Source organism: Lagopus muta, chromosome 3 (assembly GCF_023343835.1).
Source record: "Lagopus muta isolate bLagMut1 chromosome 3, bLagMut1 primary, whole genome shotgun sequence".
NCBI lineage: Eukaryota > Metazoa > Chordata > Aves > Galliformes > Phasianidae > Lagopus > Lagopus muta.
Genome location: NC_064435.1, coordinates 81,574,873 through 81,597,125, shown reverse-complemented (window position 1 = coordinate 81,597,125; position 22,253 = coordinate 81,574,873). Strand labels below are relative to the sequence as shown.

Here is a 22,253-nt window from a genome sequence, read left to right as displayed (position 1 = left end):
TTGATGCACAAGGGCCACCTGCCTGTACACAGCAGCAAGCCATTGTGCAATATGGCCAGCTAGACCTTACACCTTATGGGTTATCTGCACCAGAAAACGCTGGGTGACAATTTGTTCTGCAGCAGTATGCCCTTATCAGAAATTACTGACTTTGGCAGAAATAACTGTCTGGGAAAGCATCACAGAATCACAGAATTGTAGGGGTTGGAAGGGACCTCCAGAGATCATCGAGTCCAACCCCCCTGCCAAAGCAGGTTCCCTACACCAGGTAGCACAGGTAGGCATCCAGGCAGGTCTTGAACATCTCCAGAGAAGGAGACTCCACCACCTCCCTGGGCAGCCTGTTCCAGTGCTCCGTCACCTCACTGTAAAGAAGTTCTTGCGCATGTTTGTGCGGAACTTCCTGTGCTGCAGCTTCCAGCCGTTTCCCCTTGTCCTGTCTCCACTCACCACTGAAAACAGTCTGGCCTCACCATTCTGCCCCCCACACCTTAGATATTTATAGACCTGGATCAGGTCCCCTCTCAGTCTTCTTTTCTCAAGGCTGAACAGACCCAGTTCACTCAGCCTTTCCTCAAAGCATAAAGGAGGAAGCTTCATTGGACTTCTTGGGGTACATTACAGGAAAAAAATCTTAAGTGTTGCAGGGCTGGGTGTCGTGCAAAAACAAGATGACTACTAGCTCCATGAGTACTTCTGCTGCTTGAACAGCTGCAGAGTAAAAAGCAGAGCTGGGCAGAGACACTGGGGAGGAAAATAGAAAGAAAGTATTGGTGAAAAGATCAGAGGTCTTGGCAGTGCGCAACATAGCTTAAGTCCTCTGATGGACGTAAGGTCATAATTATTAGAGAGCATCAAAGGAGGGCTGGAAGATGGGAAAAGGCCTGGAGGGCAAAGTGTATGAGGAGCAGCTGAGGTCCCTGGGTTTGTTCAGCCCTGAGCAGAGGAGCTGAGGGAAGGCCTGATGGTGGCTGCAGCTCCTCATGGGGAGAGAAGGGGCAGCGCTGAGCTCTGCTGTGTGTGACAGCGACAGGGCCGAGGGAACGGCATGGAGCTGCGTCAGGGGAGGGCAGCTGGGGGTTAGGATAAGGGTCTGCACCAGAGGTCAGTGGGCATGGAACAGGCTGCACAGGGCAGTGGGCACGGCCCCGAGTGCCAGAGTTCAAGGAGTGTTTGGACAGTGCTCTCAGACATACAGTTTGGATTTTGGGTGGTCCTGTGTGCAGACAAGAGCTGGGCTCAATAATCCTTGTGGGCCCCTTCTAACTCAGGATACTCCATGACTCTGTGAATGAACATGCATTCAGAAATACATGTGCCAAACAGGTTATTTCTTATGCAGAAGTTCCCAGAGGAAAGTAGTCTCCACTGAAGAACCAAGGATTTGAGCCAAGAAGATCTGTTAAAGATCCTGCCTTTAGGCAAAGCACATAACCGTTATTTACACCACATCTAAAGACACAAGCTGTTCCAAAGGCAACCTAACCCCAAGTTTTCCCAGTATTCAGGGAAACTAAGCCCACATTAAATAAAGGATGATTAAAGGCATCTCATACACAGGTGCTGAATATTCCAAAGCACTGAACTAAAAAATGATTCAGAACAGCATGTTGCCTTGTCGAATTTGTCCTTTTGTGTTATTTGAGAGGAATTAATCCCAAACAGCTTAAGTTATGATGGAAAGGAGAACAGTAAATGCAGCCTGTGTTCTCAAGCTGAATTTGATTTTGTGTTTGTCTTTAGCAATACCAGTGGGTGTGTGAGGACATCTCTGAAGTAGAGAACTCATGGATTCTTTATACTTCCTATACTAAAAGAAAAACAAACTTAAACCTGAAACCAAAAGCAAACAAAAAGGAAGAGGAAGCTATAAAGTCAACAGTAACAGACTCGTGAGAGCATTAGGCATGGAGCTCACGTATGGATCACATGAGGAGGACTTGGGCAATATTCTTCCTCTCAAGGAATTAGGCAACTACATAGGGTGCTCCAAAAGTAATGCCTCATACTTCTTTCCAAGGAAACTACTACAGATACAAAGGGCACAGGAACACTATCTGATAGAGCAAATTCTCAGTTACAGAACACTATTTTTAACAGTCACCACCATTAGCTATGCATTTTTGCCAGTGATAAGCAAGAGCCTGCATACCATGCTCCTAAAAATCTGCACCAGTGGAGCTGATCCACCATTGCTGTTACCACTGCTGAAACCTACCTACCATCTCACTGTATTCATTTCCACTTGTTGGTGTCCAGAAACATCCAGCAAGCATCAATGAATGTCAGTGGGTGCCATTTTTCTCTGCATGGAGGCATTCACTGATACCCCTTTGGTTCATACACACTTCCATATCAGACACCATTTTGTCAGACTACCTGTCTGCTGCCATCTGTCATACAGCAACAGAACATAATGGAATGTTGGTAGGAAAGTTCAGCCTCTACTGACATACCACAAACATCTGCGGGCCAACATAACGTAACATGGGCTGCTCCAAAAGTAATGCTTCCTTTGTGGTAGAAAACAGGAAGTATTTGTATCATTCAGCCTGCAACTTGACCCCAGAAATATGGTGTGAATCTCCAGGTTTGGGGATTTGCAGAGGTAGCCAATATCTTGAACACAGCTGTATGTTTTGGAGAAAGACCCATCATAAGAACATACTTTCATCATGTTTAGAAATTGAGAGTATAGTGGTGAATAAGGAAACCAAACAACATGCCCAGGGTAAGCCACGGGACAATAACTAAAGCTGAAAGCAGCAAACAGAAAGGGCAATGCTCTAATCTCAGCCAGAAGCTAGGAAGAATGGAAGACAGTGAGTTGCCTCTATACAGCAGGATGCATCAAACGTAAGTGAGCAGACTTTGGGTGTATTCTCTTTATGCTGCTGAAGAAAGAAATCAGCTTGTCTTTCATTGTTGAGGCTTTCATGAATGTGGTGCAGAGCTGGTCAAGTAGTTTCCCTCAAGCTAAAGAACATGTCTGTATAGAAGCCAGGATTACCACAGTTACAGATGGCCCCAATCCCTGAAAGCTATGGTAAAAATCTTGAATAAATTACTGTTTTTTTCCCCTTTCCAGAAGTTATATATGTCCAAAAAAGTAGTACCAACTGCTAGATAGAACAGACAGCTAAGGAAGCAATGAAATACAACACTATGGTGTTTAACATACCATTTCAGCAACACCATTACAAAATGATAACAACTAAAAGCTAACCATTACAAAATGAGCAACTAAAAGATAACTAAGACTAGTATTAGGTGGTTGAGATGTTGAAGAAACTCTCAGGAAATTAGGAAGTTATAAATGTGGCCCAGAAAAACTAACAACGTGGTTTAGGGGAGAAAAAAAAAAGAAAAAAAAGAAGAGGACAAACCAGTTAAGATCCATCTCAGACAGTGGGACACGGCAAGTATTATCCACTGTGCTAAGAGGAAGGGAAGCAAAAACAAGATCAAACTTTATCATATCCGATCCTTACAACTGAAGTATGCAGCAGCCTCAGAGAGTTTTTTGTAGCTTATGTAGTAGGCAACAGGAAAGCAAGGTTTACTTGACTATTTGCAAACAGAGTTAAGAATACATCTTTACATAGGAGTCATACTGGTTTGATCGTGGTTAAAAAAAAATCTACAAGTTGACTCCTGTATATTGTCACTGTACTCAGACTTTAATTTACTCAGAGACGGTACATGGGCGAAGAGCACTGAACATCTTATATATAGCAGAAGCCTAAAATGCTGAATCTTGCCTTAGGAAACAACCCATTAAGAAGCCAAAAATATCAGAGGTGGTCACTACAGAAAAGGCAGAAGAATTGCTATTAAGAAAACCAGAGATGGTGTACACAAAAAAATGCTGGGACTAGTACATTACTAGCTTCACTGTCAGCAAACTTTTAGATTTGGAAACCATTTAGAACTTATCATAGATGAGATGAAGTGTTGGAGCAGTTACATGAGTTGTTGTTTCCTAAAACCTGACAGGGACGCACCTGTTCAAAGCAGATGCCGACCTCTAAACAGAACAAAATAAATAAAATAGAAATATGATGGTATTGTCAAATAGAATTGAAACTTAACTTCTACCAAGATGAAAGCTGTGCAATTTTAGATAAATGTGTTATGTAAAAAAATATTGAGTTAAACACTTTTTTAGACAAACATTGAGACACCTCACTCATAAGGAGAGGATGTAGAAATTGAACTGAACTTATATAGCAATTGTGTTATTTTCTTCAGGAGTGAGATGAAGCTTCAATTAACTTCACATAGTTAAACAGGTCAATAGGAACTGAGGGTAAAAATAGAATATGCTATACTTACAAGAAAATAGGAAGTAAAGAACACTGGGAAGAATACAGGGAGATGCTAAAACAGATAAAGAACGGTATTAGAAATGCAAAGTAAAAAACTCTAAAGTTCTCATAGTTACAGATGCTAAACACAAATTATTTTTAAATGATAAAAGGAAAATTAGACCAAAAATAAGAAAGTGAGATGTACTGTGAGTTACAAAGTCAATTAAAATATTAGTGGGGAAACCAGCATGCCGTTAGAAAACAGGACTTACAGTGACTATATCGTACATACAACAGGTTACAGATCTAAAAGTCTTGAACATGGTGAGACTGCTTACTGCAAAAAGATTAAAAAAATAAAACAGGGAGAAAAAGAAAAAGGAAAAATAGAAAGATACAAGTGTGGCAGTTTTAAGTGGGAAATGTACCATAGCAAGTGAAATACTTCTAAGACCAGTTTGTTTAAAGAGTGGCAAGCTTGGAAGGTACTTTGAGTAATAAAATTTGTATCAATATAATTTGAGTTACAATATTAAAAAAAAATAAACCAAACCAACAAAACCCAAACCCAACCCAAAACAAACAGCTTCAAATCTCTGCAGTATATTTCTGTATAGGAGACTGCTTCCACTTAGTGAAGTTTTAGAAATTCCCTTCTGATTAAAAGCCACTGGGGATCCAAAGCAATGCTCAAGAGAACCACACTGGATACTGCAGAGAAATTTTGTTTCCTTCCAACAGTACCCTCATTGCCAGCCACATATTTTACCAATATTTTGCAGTTTCATACCATTACTAAACATGCATCAAGTTTCAACTGATGCCAAAAGGTGGAAGTTAGTATTCATTTCTGGCTTTCTACCTAGCAAGAACTAATATTTAGGGGTTACTGTACGATAAGACTTAACAGTTTCTGTTATACAAGTTACACAAAACCACATCTTCATTTGATCTCAGAATATGTTGCCATATCCATGTTGCCAGTAATAATTTGCCGGCAGGTCAGTGATTAACTCTGCACATAGATGTTGTATATAGCTTTCTATTCTGTTATCTACACATCACTATATTGGTGATTTATGAATATATCAATATTTTTAATCACTGCAATATATGAATTTTCAAACACAGCTAAATCACAGAAGATATTACAGATATTTTCCCCAACAGCTCAGTTAAAATGCTATTGAGATCTCAAAGGAATTTATCCTGAAGGTGTTCTCTCAATTCATTATAATTAACAAAAATGCTGCAGTGGGACTGTTTCACTTTTTTCATTAATTCTTAAACAAAATGATACATTTACTGAAATTTCAAAGAGAATGTATGTGGTAGGGTGTTTCTTCCTTTTTTCCCCCCCCTTGGTTTCTTTTAAACCAGGTAAGAGACTAAGAGCAAGAAGCAGCATGATCATACGCTGGCTCAGATCAGATGACCAATGCTCTGACTGCACTGCCAAAGTTCACTCCTACTACAAGACGAAAGAGGTCTGTTGCACATCTGTCTGCGGGCTGGATTTTCATGCTGACTGATTAACGTGCAGTTTAGCTACCAAGTTCAGGATCTCCTATGAGTCTCATTGTAACCCATGGAAATTGCTCTTCCCCTATGATCCTGAGTTACTCACTGGTACCTAAATATCAATCTAGTTTACGCAAAAACAAAAAAACTTGTTTTCCTTCACAGCTCTGTTTCTACCCTGCACGGAGCCCACTGAATTAGAAATAATCATTTGTCATGAGTCTTTGTGCCCAGCTCACAAACAGGGCACAAGGGCTCCCAGATACCTCACCCTTGATACATTTGCTGAACAATTTCACAAAGGCTTCCAAAAGTAAAATCAATTCCAGTTTCCCTTTTCTTTCCCACTCTTACGACAAATGGAATCCCAACCCAAACTGATGAAGAACGTTAAATACAGTTCAATTACAGCAGAATATCCAGGAGAAAGTGTTAGTGTTTTCCCACTGTGTGCTCATTACCCGGGGAGAAATAACAACTTATGACTAAGTAGCAAAAAATGAATAATAAACTGACAGAAACAAAGGAAGATATGCCAAGAAGAACCCACAAAGGCTGACAGATTAATTTAACAAGACGAACAAGCAAAACGTTTCTGTGGGGTGCATTGGGTTGGATTTCAACTTCATCAGTTCCTTCAGCTGCCTCATCTTGCAGCAAGTGATGTTGGCTGTCCAGGCAGAGGGAAGGGGGTTGTGGAAAAAGAGGATGGGACAACTGAGAATAATTTGAGAAGGAAATCTCGTGAGAACAGCAACACATTTCCTTCCAGTTTAATAAAAATCTACTGCCTGGCAGATATCATTGTAGAAAAGAGTAGGTATTTCCTCACACAAGCCATTTAGTTATGGAATTGAGCCCCAAAGTTACAAAATAAGTTTCAATAAACCACTGATCTATCTGCACAGAAAAGTGATAACATTGAAATAATGAGAGAAGAATTGCCATGCAAGATGCTCTCCCTTGCCCTACAATTTGGAACATTAAAAAGAAATTCATATCAAGTATGTTTTTTTTTAATCTTCTAATATTTCAACTACAAGGATACAATAAATATTAAGAACTACTTCTATGAGGATAAGGCAAACTATAGCTTAGAATGGAGCTGTGGAGTAGTTTATCCATACTGTAGAAAACAGGCTCAGGCCCACTGCCCTTGCAGTCAGGATGCCACTACAAAACATAAAGAATTTACATCACATAGGCTCACAAGTGCTGGTTCCCCTGGACAGGCACGTGACACAAGCAAGCAAATAGCTTACACCCATATATAAAACATGACCAGCGTAAACTAACATGTGACTATGACTCAGTACTGTAATTCCGCATTACCACTTACCTACGATGTATATTTTACTGTTTTACTGCGCAACCTAATGTGAACGTATAATCAAATTCTCTTATTTATAGTTATCACGAACAAGCATGGTTCAAAAGAAAATGAAGTATCTCTAGAGATATTAATTACTTTCACTAAATATAATTCTCACCGAAATCTCCCTTGTTAAGACTGTTTCCCTCTAGCCTTTACCAACTCCTGACACCCCATGCACAAAAGCAGGCTGTATTCTGACTTACAACACTGTCTAAAAAACAACATTTGCATCTCAAGAATCACAGAATGGCCCAGGTTGGAAGGGACTCATTCCTCAAATGATCAAGCATGTTGTCCAGGAGGATCTGTTTCATGATCCTCCCAGGAACAGCTCAGCAAAAACCCACCTCCATTTTGCTGGTTCTTCCTCCTTCCTTTTGCTTACTCACTGTGAGATAGAAACCACTGCCCTTTTTCACCCTCCAGCCCATTCTTTAACCACATGCCCACACTACAGTTGTTTCCCAGTGACTATGATGGATTCCACCCAAGTGCAAACCATCAGACTGAATAAACACCAAGATCTGCAAAGCAGTCTCATGGAACGAGGATGGGCTTAGATAACAGAAGTTTCTTTCAGACCTATTTGCTGGGATGCCTATGTGAAAACATTATTTAGAATTTCTGCCTTTTGTCCTAACCTATAGGTTACTTTTCAACAAGGTGGACAAAGGAAACCCATCTGGACTGATGGTATCAGACACAAATTAGCAAATCCTGGGAACAATTGGATTCTCAGTTAACTGCTGCTTTCAGTCTTAATGGGAATTCTCTGCCTGTGTCCTTGAATGAACCTTGGAGAGAAAATTTCTCTTCTGTGGATACACCCTGAGTATTTGACTGCAAAGCCACAACCACAGTTCCAAAACGAATCTGTACCTCTGCCACAGAATCTGGACTCTTTTCTTTTCCCTGTAAGAATGTTCCTATGGATTCCAGCCTCCATTCTATATCCACCATTTTCACAATGGCCTCACTGAGGTGAATATTGCACTCATTTTATTCATTATACGTAAAATACTTCAAATACTTCAAAAATCAGAAAACTGGGCCTTGTGAGTGGGTACAATAAATGATAACCTCATAAGAGTTGCAACGTAAAAATGAGGAAAATAGCCTGTGTTAAGAGGAAACTTCTAAATGATCAGATTAAAACTCAGAATTTCCTTTCCTGCAAGGGGTAAGGAGCACGACCAATCATACATCAGGGGAATCTGCTAATTTCCTTGGTTTCAACTCAAACCAAAATCCTATCTAAATTAAATACAGGTGCTATTATTGGATATATTTTGTGCAATACCTTTTGGACTGCCCAAGGGAGTTTACAGCCTACTGTAGAAGCCATTCTCCATTATGACCTTCTGCAGTGCTTGGTGCTAAACTTGGCAGAGTTGCAGCACTAGAAATAAAGACAGTCTGATTCTTTTGAAATTGTTGGTACTTCAAGAGGGGGGCTATAATTAAATTACTTTTCCCCTAAAATGGGGAGTAGACACAAATATCTGAGAAAACAATAGTAGAGATGGGCATAAATTTGCAAGTACCAGGAGTCCCTACCTCTCTGCATTTACTGAGGAGGGATGAAAATGATTGTGGAGTACCCTTCCCCTTTTGTTGTTAGTTATTAGACAAGTCTAGCTAGGAATCATAGTATTTCTTTGCTCAGGAGACCAATTTGCTTAGGGAAGTGCTTCCTCTGTATTTGGTAAGAAACCTGGTCTAGTGGGAGGTGTCCCTGCCTATGGCAAGGGGGTTGGAACTTGATCTTAAAAGTCCTTTCCAACCCAAACCATTCTGTGAAAGACTTGTAGCCTCTGTTTCATTCATTTCCACGCTAGAGTTAAGACATGAGAATTCCTGACATCTCATGCATTTTTTTCCACATAATTCCCTCCAGTGCAAGGAATGACTTTTTCACTTTTTTTTTTGACTGTCTCTTTCCCTCTGCAGATCAAATGTATTCTTCTGGATGAAGAAGGCAGTATGCATAAGTTTGCATTATAGGTGAAGTCTCTGACATTTCGGCTCCTCCTTTTCTTTTAAAGTTACTTTACTTTAAAACAAAGACACTAAAATTTTATTGCTGCCCTAAAACTTGAGTACTGTAAGTGAAATGTCAAAGACTCCTACAAATATGACGTATCTGTTATGTTTTCAGTGGAATTCTACCCATTAAATATTTCTGTATACACACAAAAAAAATGAATATAAACAATATATATATTCCTGGGAATAAAGGTTTCTTTGCCTGTCATAATAAAAAGAGGTTAATTGGCACTGAAAATTATTCTCTCATCTGCTTAGCAAAGCTGCTTTTATGACTCTAAAAAAATTTTTATTCTTTAACTCAATTTTTGTGATTTTTTTTTAAACACATGTAATTGATTTTTTAATTGTGTGGATTTCAGCATTAAACTTCATTAAAATTTAATATTGGCTTATTTAACTTATACTCTACATTTTAAAAATTGCTCTAGTTATCACTTGGAAAAGACTTGCTTCTTGGTTAATATTTAACAGTATGACCATGCTAAGACCTATTCCTCTTATAAAATACAGCAAAGTACATATTAGTAAGTATCACCACAAAATAGCAAAGGGAATACAATTTTGTGTTAGCAATCAGAAGCACATATAAGTTTCTCTGCATATATGAATTTATCCCACACCTGAGAGATTATGAAAAATCAGTCAGAGCAAGTATCCATGTCCTTATTGCAAGTTCCAACTGCTAAAGTTCCACTTGGAATCAATCAGTTAATAATTTGAAAGAGGAAAATAAACACAAACGTGAGATTGAGATCAAAATACTTCAGTGCAAGTAGGCATACAACAAACCCTAACTTTCAAGATGAGAGATCAAGACTGTGAGTTACAGCAGCACAAAAATTATGGCAGCCCTACTCACTCCAGCAGTGGAGAATAGATGTGCTAGTAGTTCTGTGAAGCTTGTAAGGGCTGGAATAAAATTAATGTAACAGAATCATGGATAATTCAAATAAACTGGTTTGGTCAACAGAACTTTGCCTTTGAAATCCCTCTCATTAATAAAAATGTACAATGCTATGAGAGAGATGCACAAAGAAAAGAAACCCATTCCATGTGTCCCTTTCTTCTACAAGTCCCTTCTTCCTACATGTCAAATGATTTGTCTCTTAGCAGCTAGTCTGCTTCCCAACTTAAATTGTAATACTATTTGCAACACAGATAAAAACAAACATAACCCCTAAACCAACCACAATTACTGACATCCCAGAGAAATTCAAACATTTTAAAGACCGATGACCAAACAAGTCAAGTGAGGAACAACCTTTTGTAGGGCTTTGCACTAAAATTAGCTGGCAAAACAAGGGAGCTGTGGAACAGCACCCAACAGTGAAGCCCAAGTACCTTCTGCTCAGGAAATTTAGGTAGATTTGCAGAGTGAGCTTTTAAGGCAGGCGATGTTTTACTGCACTTTTACCCAGTGAAACCTGTGGCACTCTTACTAAATGCGCTTTGTTGTCTTAGCGATTCTCATTGTTCAAATCCTTTCAAGTACACTAGAAATGAAAAAGAGAAATGTGTTTTCTGCAGCTTTCATTTCTACCCTGCTGCTGTTACCTGCACCTTTTCACCCCACAGCAACTGAAAAAATTGTTTTACATGGAGAGGGGAACAAACAAACAGAAACCTAAGCGATCTGTTAGGACTCCAGAACAAAACTTTACTCCAGAGATCGTATTGAAAAACTAAAACAAAAAAGAATGAGCATAATGCACAGTGAAATACAATGGACAAATCTGAAGAAGGGCTTTTTTGTTTGAGAAGCAATGGTATAGGATGGTAACATGTTATCTGCCTCAAGTGTAAAGGAATGTATTAATTTAAAATAAAAAGTATTTCCCGATCATATCTATGTTTCTTAGAATTGAAATTCAACTTCTTGTTAAAACATAACAAAGAGCTTTGAGGGGTGCATTGGCACTGTTACCAAAAGATCTGAATATGGTAAACTATTCAAATAACTATAAAGCAATTAACCATCAGAAGAATACGAAGTTTAATTATGAGAAAATCTAACACCTGCCAGTGACTTTAGTGAATGCTTATAGTGGAAACGGGCAAAAGCCCAGTAGGAAATAACATATCCATATGCCCTCAGAACACAGGCTACATGATAGTGAAAAGGCACTATGTCCTTTGTAATTGCTTATTTTAAGCCAAAAATCTAAACCTCAGGAACACTAAAATTAGTTACATATTACTGCAGGTCACCAGAAGATGCCTATAAAATCACCAATTTAATATTCTGTAATGTAAACTGCATTAGTTCCCAACCAGACCAAACAATATCATTATGTATGTAATACTAAAACTGGGTCCAAAAAGTTATTTTAGTTGTGTTGTCAGAAAGCACTGAAGAGATACACAAGCTGAGAATTTCTTCCAACAATAATTGTTAGAACCATTTTCTTCCCACTTAAAGCACCCTGCATTCTGTAGGCCGTACGTAATTACTGTGGTGTCCTGGTTCACAGAATCACAGAATCACCCAGGTTGGAAGGGACCTCAAGGATCATGTAGTTCCAACCCCCCTGCCTAGCAGGGCCACCAAACATACACATTCAGATCAGGTTGCCCAGGACCCCGTCCAACCTGGCCTTGAACACGTCCAAGGACGGGGCATCCACATCTGGTTCCAGCCAGAACAGTTTTAATAGCACACCAGTCTTGAGGTTCTTGCTCAGATCCCATGGAAAATCATTCTTCCTCTAGGTTACTCAATCAGACTGTGATCTGGAATATGCATTCTCCTGAAATTCACAACACAAAGCTCGTTTTTCCTTTTTGCTAGCTGATGGAGACATGGCAGTTATTTTACTGATCACATCCATAGGGATCTGATGATATCCACCTTGCCATTTCATTCCTAAGAACCCAATCTCCTGAGCTGGTCTCTTCGTCCCACCTTACTCTGCTTTACAGCAAAACTGGCTTCCAGAAGGGTTCAAATTATTTTCTTCCATTTCCCAAAAACTTCCTCTGTTGTGTTGCCCCACACAGTGATGTCATCAATATATGGCAGATGTTCATGAGCTTTCCCCTGTACCAGTGCTGAATAAGCCCATGACAAATGGTAGGGCTGTTTCCACTCCTGTGGCAGCCAATTCCAGATGTAATGAATGCCCCTCCAAGTAAAAGCAAACTGTTACTGCACTCTTGCTGCCAGAGAGACTGAGAAAAATGCATTGGCGATATCAGTGGTGACATACCACTTGGCTGCCTTTGACTCCAGTTGATCCTGGCATATCTAGCATGCCTGGTACAACTGCACTTAGCAGTGGTGTGAAATAGTCCACTTGTTAGCCTCTACTCTCCACTGAACTACTGCACTGGCCTTACAGGACTACTGAATGGTGAGTCAGTCTTGCTAATTACTCCTTGGCTTTCCAGTTGACAGATCAGCTGATGGATGAGAATCAGGGAGTCCCGGTTGGTGTGGTATTGCCACTGGCACACCATTGTGGTAATGACTGGCATTGGCTGTTCTACTCTTAGCAGCTCCACAACTGAAGGGTCTTCTGAGAGACTAGGCAAGGTATCCAAAATACTAAGGGTGCCCCTTGTTCTAGGTACCTTCTCATACCATCCCCATTCCGTGCCACTCATAACTGTCCAGCCTCAGGCAGACCCCTTAGGGACAGCTGTAAATAGTTGTTTAAACAAAAACTGAAACACATTCAGTAAGCATAGCAATAGTAATGTGCTGGTTTGAGCTTTCCTGCTTGTCTCCCACAAAGTCTGGCTCCCCAAGGAAACAAAGTAAAGAGTGAAATAATGAATGTTTCTCAAAGAATGAAGAGGATTGCAATATCAAATACAAATGCTAGATTAGTTTCCTGTCCAGTGTTACAGCATGTAAGAAAATGATATCCTTAACCCAGCCTCTGGAGATCGTAAACAGGGCAGCTGGGTTAACACATAGTAAGTAGTATGGCTCCATGAAAAAGCTCTGACAGATCTCCAAAAATATAACTAAAATAACATTATGACCATAAGCTATTAAACTACTAAAACACTTTTAACAATTTTTATTTATTTATTTTTTTAATCACGCTCTGGTCAAATCTGACTTTATCTCAGCAATTCGTGTTCCAGGTTGGGTGCTATGGGTTAACCCAGCAAAAGCACAGCACCACACAGGTTATTTGCTTGCGTCCTCCAGGTGGGATGAGGGAGAGAATTTGAAACCAAATAGAACTCATGGGTTGAGATAAAAACTATTTACCAAAACAGAAAAGGAAACTGGAAACAAATACGCAGTAATATCAATATATACAATCATAATGCAATCACCACCTGTGACTGATTCTCAGCTAACAATGCCACTGCCCTCTGAACAACACCATGCTATGAACACATATCACCACCCACATCCATTCAGTACTTATTATAGTATTACATAGATTTAACGGAATATTTTGAGATGAGTACTCCCCTCTAGCCTTTAAATGAGCTGAAATCCAGTAATGAGACAACTGACTAATGTGTTTGAGTCTGAATGATTTATAAATCATTTACCTTCACAGAGAGAAGAGGCTAAAAGAACTCTAGAAATGTTTAAAAAAAAAAAATGAGGATCACCACCTGAAACAAATACAATATACGACAAACTGCTCATTTTTACTTGCAAAGTTAAAGGCCAAATAGTGGAGAGTATGTGGGAAAATAAAGTGCTATGGCTGTGGTATGAGAAGGACCAAGCACAGAAAAGCCAAAAATTATTCTAACAAGCAATGCATAAATTTTTGGAAAGTTCAGAGGTAAAAATGAAACAAAGTACAACTGATTCATCAGTGTCAACTGCTGAAAATGCAAGTCACAGTGGAATGGAAGAGCTGGTGCACTACTACTGCTGAAGAGGATTCCCACAGAAAAATGATGCACTCATCCAAAAATCAATACTAAAAATAGCTATAATTACACAGTTCCTTGGTCAAAACATGTGGCTAATGCTACCAAAAAGGAAATCAGACCAATATAAGTCCACCACTCAAAAAAAGAAGAGAAGAAAGTACTGGATTTGCTGTGTGTAGCAAATAAAAATATGCAAACATCATCATCTGATCAGACTGACCAAGCAATATGTTCTGAAGACAACATCAAACAGTTGATAACCTCCAGAGTGATCTTTAAAATCTGATAGACAAAACACTTTAAATTTGTAACCGATTCAGATGCAGCACACGCTTTGGTCTATAAAAGCTGATGAAAACACAAGGTAGTCATAAATTAAAGCAGCCCAGTGTCATGCCTGATTGAATGGTGGACCAACCTTACATGGGGCATTTCAGAGGCTGTTAAACACAGCTTGCTTGCAGGATCTTGGAGAAGCAGTCACAACTTGAGCCCAAGAACACTAGTCTTTCTTAGGAAAGGTAGGAAAGTGACTGCAGCTCAGATCTGCATCGAGACAGTGAAATACTGGGCCTTTGTGGCACCAGTTTTCAAAAAAAAAAAAAAAAAAAAAAAAAAAAAACACCAACAAAAAAACCCCAATCATCTAGCCCTTCAATGGGGCAAGTGTGAAAGAGGAGGAATCACAGAATAACAGAATCACCAAGGTTGGAAAAGACCTTCAAGATCATCCAGTCCAACCATCCACCTATCACCAATAGTTCTCACTAAACCACGTCCCTCAACACAAAATCCAAGCGTTCCTTGAACACCTCCAGGGTCGATGACTCCACCACCTCCCTGGGCAGCCTATTCCACTGCCTGACCACTCTTTCAGAAAAGCAGTATTTCCTAACGTCCAGCCTAAATCTCCCCGGCACAGCTTGAAGCCATTCTTTCTGTTTTATCACCAGTTACATGAGAGAAGAGACCAACCCCCAGCTCACTACCACCTCCCTTCAGGTAGTTACAGAGAGCAATAACGTCTCCCCTGAGCCTCCTCTTCTCCAGACTGAACAATCCCAGCTCCTTCAGCCTCTCCTCATAAGCCCTGTGCTCCAGACCCCTCACCAGCCTTATCGCCCTTCTTTGAACCCGCTCCAGGGCCTCAATGTCTTTCTTGCAGTGAGGGACCCAAAACTGGACACAGTACTTGAGGTGTGGCCTCACCAGAGCTGAGTGCAGGGGGACAATCACTGCCCTGTTCCTGCTGGCAACACCGTTCCTGATACAAGCCAGGATGCCATTGGCCTTCTTGGCAACCCAGGCACAGTGCTGGCTCATGTTCAGCCCAGCATCAATCAATACCCCCAGGTCCATTTCCTTTACACAGTCTTCCAGACACTCTGCCCCAAGCCTGTAGCATCGCCTGGGGTTGTTGCGGCCAAAGTGCAGGACCTGGCATTTGTCCTTGTTGACACTCATCCCAATGGCTTCAGCCCAGCTATCCAGCCTGTCCAGATCCTTCTGTAAGGCCTCGCTACCCCCAGGCAGATCGACACTTCCAGCCAACTTGGAGTCATCCACAAACTTACTGAGGATGCACTCAGTGCCCTCATCCAGGTCATCAATAAAGGTACTGAAGAGGACAGGCCCCAGCATTGACCCCTGGGGGTCACCAGCTGGATTTGACTCCATTCACTACCACTCTCTGGGCCTGGCCGTCCAGCCAGATCCTTACCCAGCCAAGAGTGTATCCATCCAAGCCACAGGCAGCCAGCTTCTGCAGGAGAATACTGTGGGAGACAGTGTGAAATGCTTTGCTGAAGTCTAGGTAGACTACAGCAACAGCCTTTTCCTCGTCCACCAGACAGATCACTAGATCATTGAAGGAGGAAATACATTTTGTTCTCCTAGTGGCATGTATCACCAAGGCTTCTTGATGTAGTACATACAAACAGGGTATTAAGCTTCACTGAAAACTGTACAATTTACCTTTAGCATCTTTTTTGTTTTCTCACCACCCAGTTTTGAAAGACAATTTCCAAAGGAGAAAAAAAAACAACACCAGACAACAACAAAAATCACATACACGCACAAGAAAAAACAACCAAAAAAACAAAAAATAAAACCACCTCAGACACACAGCTAACATTTGCAGGCTCCTTGAAATCAAGCAAATGACCTAGTGCTAAAGGAAAAGACTAGACACTTGTGGCTTTGGTGGCACAAGAAGGAAAATTGTCTAAGGGTGACAACAACTGGAAGGTGGGAGGAGGACTGAGGCGTAAGGTTGAAAAAACAAATACAGAAACATTAGTATTCATGAATTATCAAACTAAAAACAAGTCTCTATTGCAAAGGTTTGTCTAGGGGCCAACTCTAATAATTATTTTTTTGATTCAAGACTTGGAAGATGTGTGAAAGTATATTTATGAAATTCACAGGTTGCATAAAACTGAAAGGACCAGAAGATTTTAGAGACAGGTTATAGTGCTGAGTTTGGAAGATATCTTGAGGAGTAAATTTTTACACCTATTGAATGAAAATAAAATATACATGAAAAAATGTCGCTTTAGAAACAAAGAAGCAGAACACAAAGTCTGTTCAGTTGTGATCAATTGTAAAGTGTACACCAGTTAGCAGCATCATGTAACAAGAAGGGCGAAGCCCTATTCTGAGGCACACTGGTAAGGAAATTTCACATGTGCAAGGAGATAATATATTCTACTAAGTACTTGTGAAGTATCTGCTGAAACAACCTACTTTTGGGCAACATACCTAAAGATAAATACTTTGGACAGTTCACATTTGAAGAACAAAGATAAGAAAACTGAAAATGAGATAAAGAGTAAAGATGAAAGGAATGGTGTATATTTAATCTGTAGAAAAAGGAACTACAGATCTGCAACAGTTGTTCTACAGCAGATGAAAGTCATATGTGAATTGTTTGTTGAAAGGAACAGTACTGAATAGCACTGGTTTATCTTGCAGCAATTATAATCTATTGCAGAAAGACCTGAGTTAGAGATGGTCTAATTCCCACTATGGAAATATTTTAAGACTAGATTATAAAATCCTTGTTGAGGAAAAGAAACACTTGCTCTATCTATTCTATCTCAGTTCAAACAGAGATGAAGCTGATCAACATGTCCTTTAGTCCAACTTGTAGCTCTAAAAACATCCATAAGATTTCCACATGGGTCATCCTGGATTCAGTGCCATTATAACATGAGCAAAGGCTGACATTTATTGCTTCAGTCACACATTGTTCTACAGAACTCTTAAGCTTGAGATGCTTGTTATTTCTAAATGGAGAGAAAGTGTTCAACAGGCATTCTGTAAACACATACCATCTTGCTGTTGGTAGAAATCCATTCTACTAATGACAGAGCCAATGGAAACCTTAACTTTACAAAAGACTTAAACTGACTCCAGAGCACACAACATGGAATTCCCATCTGGTAACACCATTTTTAAATAGAGCTCTATTGAGCTCTCAAATTCTCCAAAACTGTGAGGCTACAAGTTCAAACAATCAAATGACTCAAGCAGTGACCAATACTGGAACAAAAACACGGTCTGAACACAGTTTGCAAGCTTAATTTGAAAACTTGATGAGGTAGGTGGAAAATTATCCAAAGTGAAAAACTGCCTATTCTGTTCCTAGAAAAACAGACTTCTAAAAAGGAAAGTGAACAAGCAAAATCAAAAACTATTCTGATTTTGGTTCTTACGGTGCCATGTAGGATAGCATAACACATTAGAAAGTAGCACCTAATGCGCCTTAATATGTGAGAAGGAGAACCACACTCTTCCTGGAGGTGCACATTCGAATGAGAGGTAATGGAAACATATTGTAACCTGGGAAATTCTGATTAGATATTCAGTTAAAAAAGAATGAAAGACAGCACTGTAGCAAGCTGCCCAGAGAGGCTGTGGATTCTTCTTCTCTGGAGACATTCAAAGCCTGTCTGGATGTTTTCCTGTGCAACCTACTGTAGGGAACTTGCATTAGAGGAGAGTTAGACAATCTCCAGAGGTCCCTTCCAACTTCTATGATCCTGTGATAATGAGGCAGTCAAGCACAGGACAAGCATGCCTTGGAGATACTGTAAGCAAGCCCCAAGCAACCCTTAAGAGGGTGTCTGAATGTCTGTTGAGAAGCAGAATAAAAAAAATAGAATGTTAAACACAAGACTGAATCAACTAACTTTTCTCAATAGTCATATACAACCTAATGCATTCTGTTCATTGAACTCCCTACTAGATCTTAGCAATTAATCCTATTATTGAGCTGAGTAAAGAACCAGGGCATATTTGTATGTTAAACATCACCTTTTAAAACGTTTAGCTTCTTTCTGTGACCTGCTATCACATTAATCTAGTGTGTCAAATGGTATCCTTCCTCCTCAGGCAGTTTCAAAACATCTTATTAACGAATGACCCCAAGTCATATTCTGCTGCTTCTGAATTACAAAATTCTAGGCTGAAGCAAAGTTTCAAGTCAGTTACTTTCATTCTCTTCATCCATAGCTGCCAATGAGTGTGGATGGCTAGGAAAAGTTGTAGAATATTCTCAGTTGGAAGGAACCCACAGGGACCATCAAGTCCAACTCCCAGCTCCATACAGGACCATCCAAAATTCAAACCGTATGTCCGAGAGCACTGCCCAAAAGCTCCTTCAACTCTGGCACAGGGGCCGTGCCCATTGCTGTGGGCAGCCTGTTCCATGCCCACCACCCTCTGGTGAAGAACTCCTCTGTTATTCTCAACCTGATTCTCCTCTGACACAGCCCCATGCTGTTCTCTTGGGTCCTGTCACTGTAACCAGAGCTCTCCACTCCACTTATGGTGGCTGCATCCACCATGAGGCCTCCCATCAGCCTCCTCTGCTCTGGGCTGAACAAACCGAGGGACCTCAGCTACTGCTCCTCAATACACCTGTCAGACCTTTCCCAATCTTTGTAGCACTCTTTTGGTTGCTCTCTCACAGTTTTATACTATAAAAAAAAAAAAATGGCATGGTTGGCCATTTGGGTTGCCAAGGCACACTGCTGGCTCACATCCAACTAGCCATCAATCAGAAGCCCCAGAAGCCTTTCCACAGGGCTGTTCTCCAGCTACTCATCTCCCAGGATGTTCTCATATCCAGGACTGCCCCATCCCAAGTGCAGAATCCAAAAGACTTGCTCTCATTAAACTTCGTATAGTTGGTGATTGTCCAGCTCTCCAATTTGTCAAGATATCACCGTAACATCTCCTTCCAATTTAGTGTTTTCCATAAACTTATCTAGTATACCTTCAGAAGTACTGGAACCATTAAAGAGAATTGTCCCTAAAATGGAGCTCTGCTAGTTGACTAGCTGATGTAACCCTGTTTACTGTAAGTCTTCGAGCTCATCAAATAACTGTTCACTCACCACATAGCTTTTGTCTGTCTGTATGCTGGACATTTTGTTCAGAAAGATACTGTGAGAAACAGTATTGAAAGCTTTGCAGTAATCTAAACATATACCTCAACTGGCTTCCCTTTGTGAACTAGATGAGTAACCTGGACATAAAAGGAGACCAGTTTTGTTAAAGAGGACTTTCTTTCCCTGTGTGAAGACATGTTGGCTGTGGCTAATGAATGCACTGACTTTCAGGTCTTTTTCAATAACTTCCAGAATATTTTTTCCCATAATTTTGCCAGGAATCAAAGTGAGAGTGACAGACCTATAATTATCTGGGTGTTGAAAACTGGGATAGCATTTGCCAGCTTCCCGTTGACTGAGATCTCCCCAAATTCCCAGGATTATTGAAAAATAATTGAAGTTCCTATGATGACATCAGCCAGCTCTTGGAGTATCCTGAGATGAATTCCATTGGGCCCTATAGACTTACATGCATCCAGCTGAAACAGCCAATGCTGCACAAATTTGGGATTGGCTGGGAATTGTTACTGTAGTCACAGTCACGCAACTTAGAGCTCCAGGGGTCCTGGTGCCCATCATCAGTATTGATGGAGGAGAAGAAAGGCATCAAATGTCTTTGCTTTGTCTGTCTCCATTAAAAAGACTCTGTAATAGCATAGTTGAGGTATGAAGCATTCTTTCCAGAGATATAAAACTCAGTTCACAGGTTTTTATGTTTATAGATTACATACTGCCTGCATTTGAAAAAACTGCTTAGTAATACCACTTGCTTCTAAGAAATAGGTAACAGTTTGGTATCTTGTGCAGGAGTTAAGAGAAACATCTAAGATATTGTTAATCAGGGGACCTCAGCATTATCTCTGTCTCTTATTCTCTAGCCTTTGTCCAGGGAAGAAACCAGTTGTTCTTTACCACTCTCCGCCACTGTATCACATGTTTTTAGCAGAGAAAAAAAAAAATAAATCAAAAAACATCAAGGGTACACTTGTGTAAGCAGCAGTGCCAATTTACAGGTTCTCCTGAGCCCAACTCCTCCCTGTTTCATCTCCTACTTTAAGTGGCTGGCATGAATTAAGGATACAGACAGAAATAAGCAGACAAGAACACAGGGTGAGAAGAGGAAAAGATAGAAAAAAAGACATTTTGCAACCTATCTTGGAAGCACTTTTACTTAATGTTTAACCACAGAGTTAAATGGAAAGAATAAGTAAAGAAGGCACGGGCGAGGTTGCCTAATGTGAATCTATGTCTGTGTTTCTTCTTCCCCTCTTCTTCCCTCAGTAGTACAGAACAAAGATTCAAAGGAGCTGCATTCAACAAAATTAGGGAAAGTAGACAAAATTAGGGAAGACACTTCAGCCACAGGAAAAAGAACCTAACTACTTTTTGTCTGGAGCTTTCTCATACCTGTGAGTGTTCAGCACAGGGAAGTTGAGGATATTCCTGAAAACTACTTCCAAAAATTTGAGATCTAAATAATGTCTTTACTTTTGCAGAACACCCAGAGTTTATATTAAAGAAAAAACACAGTATTTGTGAGCCCTTCAATATCAAAATCTATTCACACTGAATCTCCCTTCTCTGGAAGTCCTGCAAGAGTCATTCCAATTGACATGCAAAACTAAAAAATGCCTCTGCTCATATGCTACTCTATGGAAAACTGCAACAAAACCAAAACAAAACACACAAAGGCCACGTGAAAACAGAACACCTCTAACCATTTCTCATTCAAAAAAATATAGAAAGAAGAAAGTCTATACTTCTCTTGTATCCATAAAGCTGCTTATGGATACAAGTCAACTTTTACATGCAGAAGAAAGTCCACAGATTATGCTGCAGGAGGTTTAGCAAGGGATTGCCTGAACTCACCTCTATTGCTTAGTTGAAAAGGACGCTGTAGAATTTGCTAACAGTGAGAGACAGCCTTTTAACAGCACCACTCCAGCAGACGTTTTAATAACCAGCCTACACATTTTTATATTGTCAGCAAACTATGGCATTGAGCAATCTGCATGCATCTTTGTGGGAAGAGTGGAGGTTGCCAGAAGTAAGTGTTTGGAGGGTACACTAGAAGGGCCAGGCTATGTGTACATGGCTGAAACATAAGCTACTTTTCTGCAAGGAAGCTCTTTTAATAGGAATCCAGTTTATTTATTTATTCAGAAGCAGATGGCATCCTCTCAAGATGTTATGCAGAATATGACACACAAAACAAGTATTTTTATCTGAGCATATTTTTTCTAATCAACTCCCTGCTATTCAGCATTAAATGACAAACAAAAATTTAGTCCCCTGAGTCTGGTAATACTCTAGGCTAACTCAGGATATAGCAGTGAGTGATGAAATGTAATGACTTGTAATACTCTGGAGTGCAGACTAGATGACCTCAGTGTCTTTTGATTTAAATTTATACAAAAAAAAAATCCAAATGTAGAGGGGAGAAAAAAAAAAAAAGAACAATCTGCAATCATAGCTTCCATACCATTGAGCACATTTGATAGACAGACCCCATGACCTATGGTTAACCAGAAGAGTCTAAAGCAACTTTGTGTTTATACAGAGAAAAATAGAGGCAAGAATTCTTTTGTATGATTACATGTGATGTTACACATAGCTTCCATATTGTGTTTTTGTACAATTCCTCCTGAATCGTATCCATAAATCTCCATTCACTGAAAAGTTGAAGCTCCTACCAAGACTTTGTAGAAAATTATCATCTTAAAGAACATCTTATGACTACAGACACACAAG

At 40.0% G+C, this 22,253-nt stretch overlaps 1 protein-coding gene across 5 annotated transcripts in view; it reads right to left on the bottom strand.

The window, feature by feature from the left end:
• The window catches only part of CDYL (chromodomain Y like), a 103,976-nt gene that overhangs the window by 18,341 nt on the left and 63,382 nt on the right, over positions 1-22,253 (bottom strand). The window contains exon 2 of one of the 5 annotated variants that reach the window (XM_048938473.1): positions 4,336-4,380. The exons of the other annotated variants lie outside the window; for them this stretch is intronic. The gene's annotated coding sequence lies outside the window, so the exon portion shown is untranslated. The remainder of the gene's footprint in view (positions 1-4,335; positions 4,381-22,253) is intronic. 5 annotated transcript variants of the gene reach the window in all.